We start from the raw sequence: 3843 nt of genomic DNA on the forward strand, positions 1-3843 counted from the left end.
CCCCAAAAAACAGGAAAGTATAACCCATACACAGGCAATGGGAAAAACAAGCAGTCAATAGGAACTGACCCTGAGAATTCTAGTAAGATGTTAAACTTACTCAAATTTAAATCAGCTATCATAAATACATGCAAAGAACTAAAGGAAAACTTATATAAAAATGAGAAATATGTGTCACCAAAAAAAAGAATATCAGTAAAGAGACAGGAAGTGTAAAAAAGAACCAGGTAGAGGGTCCCAGAGGTAAGATGGTGGCTGCCCTGGAGTGCAATGCGGTAACAGCGGCAACTGAACCAGAGCTGCTATATGACGAGGAAGCAAAGAGATATGTGTCCTAAAAATGCTAGCTATTACAGGAATCGAGCAGCCACCTTGATGATGCTCAGAAAGTTCTGGGAAGCTCTGGGAGATGCATAGCAGTCAGTGAGGGACATCTACGAGAGGACAAATGCCACCTATCTCTAGGGAATGCTACGGTGGCATGTCGTAGTTTCCAGAGAGCCCTAGAACTGGGTCAAAAAAATGCTCAGGCACAACAGGAGTTCAAGAATGCCAATGCAGTCATAGAATATGAGAAAATAGCAGAAACGGATTTTGAGAAGCGGGGTTTTCGGAAGGTTGTTTTCTGCATGCACCGTGCCCTAGAATATGCCCCTGCCTGCCATCACTTCAAAATCCTCAAAGCAGAATGTTTAGCAATGCTGGGTCATTATCCAGAAGCACAGTGTGTGGCCAGTGACATTTTATGAACGGATTCCACCAATGCCGATGCTCTGTATGTACGAAGACTTTGCCTTGATTATGAAGACTGTATTGAGAAGGTGGTTCAGTTTTTTTGTCCAAGCTTTCAGGTTGGCTCCTGACCATGAGAAGGCCTGCGTCACTTGCAGAAATGCCAAAGCACTTAAAGCAAAGAAAGAAGATGGGAATAAAGCATTTAAAGAAGGAAATTACAAGTTAGCATGTGAACTGTTCACAGAAGCCCTGAGGATAGACCCCAATAATATAAGAACAAATGCTAAACTCTACTGTCATCAGGGTATGGTTAATTCCAAGCTTAAGAAACTAGATGATGCAATAGAAGACTGCACAAATGCAGTGAAGCTTGATGACACTTATATAAAAGCCTACTTGAGAAGAGGTCAGTGTTACATGGACACAGAACACTATGAAGAAGCAGTACGGGACTATGAAAAAGTATATCAGATGTAGAAAACAAAAGAACACAAACAGCTCCTAAAAAATGCACAGCTGGAACTGAAGAAGAGTAAGAGGAAAGATTACTACAAGATTCTTGGAGTAGACAAGAATGCCTCTGAGGACGAGATCAAGAAAGCTTATTGGAAACGGGCCTTGATGCACCATCCAGATCACCACAGTGGAGCCATTGCTGAAGTTCAGAAGGAGGAGGAGAAAAAGTTCAAGGAAGTCAGAGAAGCTTTTACCATTCTCTTTGATCCCAAGAAAAAGACTCGCTATGACAGTGAACAAGACCTGGATGAAGAGGGCATGAATATGGGTGATTTTCATGCAAACAATATCTTCAAGACATTCTTCGGTGGTCCTGGGGGTTTCAGCTTTGAAGCATCTGGTGCAGGGAACTTTTTTTTTCAATTTGGCTAATGAAAGGAAACCATCCAGAGCCCAGAAAATGCAGACTTGCTCAGTTTAACCTCCAGTGTGGACACAGTTCACCTCCTCCCTTCATCATGATCCACATACTTAGAGCAGTTTCATTCTTTCAATTAGATACCCAGTGTCTGAGTGAGTGGGTTGAAGGAAAGCGAGCCAGCACCGAAGACTGCGGGTAGGGGAGGGAGGTGGGGGTGGACAGGGCAGCTTGTGAATTTTTGTTTTGCTGTTTAACTTTATTAAAACAAAACAAAACAAAAAATGAACCAAGTCGAAATTCTACAGTTGGAAAGTAAAACAATTAATATAAAACATTCACTAGGGGGGCTCAACAATAGATTACACTGACAGAAGGAAGAATCAGTTATCATGAATAAGGGTCAATTGAGATTATCCAGTCTGAGAAAGAAAATGAAAAAGGAATAAATAAAAACAACAGAGCCTTTTGGTTCTAATGGGACACCATCAAGCATACCAACATATGGCTAATGTAGGCCCCAGAAGGACTGGAGAGAGAGAAAGGTGTAGAAAGACTATCTGAAGATGGAATGGTCGCAAACTTCCCAAATTTGACCAAAAAGTATTATACTGTAATCTAAGTAGCTCAATAAATTCTATGTAGAATCAACACAAAGAGATCCATGTTTAGAGACATCTTAGTCAAATTGCTGAAAACCAAGATAATGAAAGAATGCGGAAGTAACAAGAGAAAAGCAACTTGTCATCTGCAAGCTGTCTTTAGTAAGATAACATCTGACTTTTCATTAGGGATCAGGAAGGTCAGAAGGCAGTGGGATGGCATGTTTAAAGTGCTGAAATAGAAGATTGTCAACTAAGAATTCTACATCTGGCAAAATTAACCTTGAAAAATGAGGAAGAAATTAAGACATTCTCAAGTAAATAAAATCAGAGAATTCATGGATAGCATGTCTGCTCCAGAAGAAATAATAAAACATTTAACTTCAAGCTGAAATAAAAGGATATTAAACAGTAACTTAAATGCACGTGAAGAAATAAAGAACACTGGTTGAGGTAAATACATAGGTAAATATAAAAGACAGTATCAGTGTATTTTCATTTGTAACACTTTTCTAATCCTCTCTGGTTTTTAAAAACTGCATAAAGCAATCCTTATAAAACTGTGTTGATATGTTTATAGTGTATACATTTGTAATTTGTATGTCCATACAGTGGAGATGAGGGGATAGGAATGGAGCTCATTGGAGCAATCACTTTGTAATTTAGAAATATGTGGAAATTAAACATGTTCCTAAGTAACAAATGGGCAAAGAAGAATCAGTGGGATTCTTCTTTGTAATTTCCCCTATAATTCAAGGGGAAATTACAAAATACTTTGAACTGAATTAAAATGGTAGCACAAAACTTATGAGACATAGCTAAAGCAGTCATTAGAAGAAAATGTACAACTGTAAACACTTATATTAAAAAAGAACTTAGATTAATAACTTAACCTTCCACTAGGGAAAAAAAATAGTAAAAGGAAAGAATATTAAACCTAAAGCAAGCAGAAGGAAGGAAATAATACAGATTAGTGCAGAAATTAATGAAAAATAAAGAAGAAAAGCAATAAGGAAAATCAACAAAATAAAAAGTTGGTTCTTGAAAAGATCAACAGAATTGACAAACCATTACCTAGCCTAACTAAGAAAGAAAGAAAATTCCAATTAGGAATAAAAGAAGGACATGACCTAAGACATATATAGAAAGTAAAATATAAGGGAATATTATGAACCATTATGTGCCATCAAACTCAAAATCTAGAAGAAATGAACAAATTCCTAGAAAGATACAAACTACTAAAGCTGCTTTACGAAGAAATAGAAGATATAAATAAACCTATAACAAGTAAAGAGAGTGAATTAGTAACAAAAATTCTTTCCACTAAGAAAACCCCACTCACATAGATTCTACCAAATAGTGAATTCTGCCAATTAGAAAAGAATTAGCAACAATCATTCACAAACCTTTCCAAAGAAAATACAGATGAGAAACAATTCCCAACTCATTCTATAAGGCCACTGTTACCCACAGCATATATAAAGATTTAAACACCATAACAAAATGGAATATGCTACAGAAATTCAAGGCTGGTTCAACATACTAAAGTCGATTAATACATTCCATATTATAGAATAAAGGACAAAATTCACATAATTAGCTCAAAAGATGCAGAAAAAATTTTATAATATT

The 3843-nt window shown here is 36.8% G+C and overlaps 1 pseudogene; it reads left to right on the top strand.

The window, feature by feature from the left end:
- The first annotated feature begins 248 nt into the window (after positions 1 to 248).
- LOC114904876 lies at positions 249 to 1623 on the top strand (annotated as a pseudogene).
- The last annotated feature ends 2220 nt before the right edge of the window (positions 1624 to 3843 follow it).

Source organism: Monodon monoceros, unplaced genomic scaffold (genome assembly GCF_005190385.1).
Source record: "Monodon monoceros isolate NGI ecotype Baffin Bay Population unplaced genomic scaffold, NGI_Narwhal_1 Super_Scaffold_21, whole genome shotgun sequence".
Lineage (NCBI taxonomy): Eukaryota > Metazoa > Chordata > Mammalia > Artiodactyla > Monodontidae > Monodon > Monodon monoceros.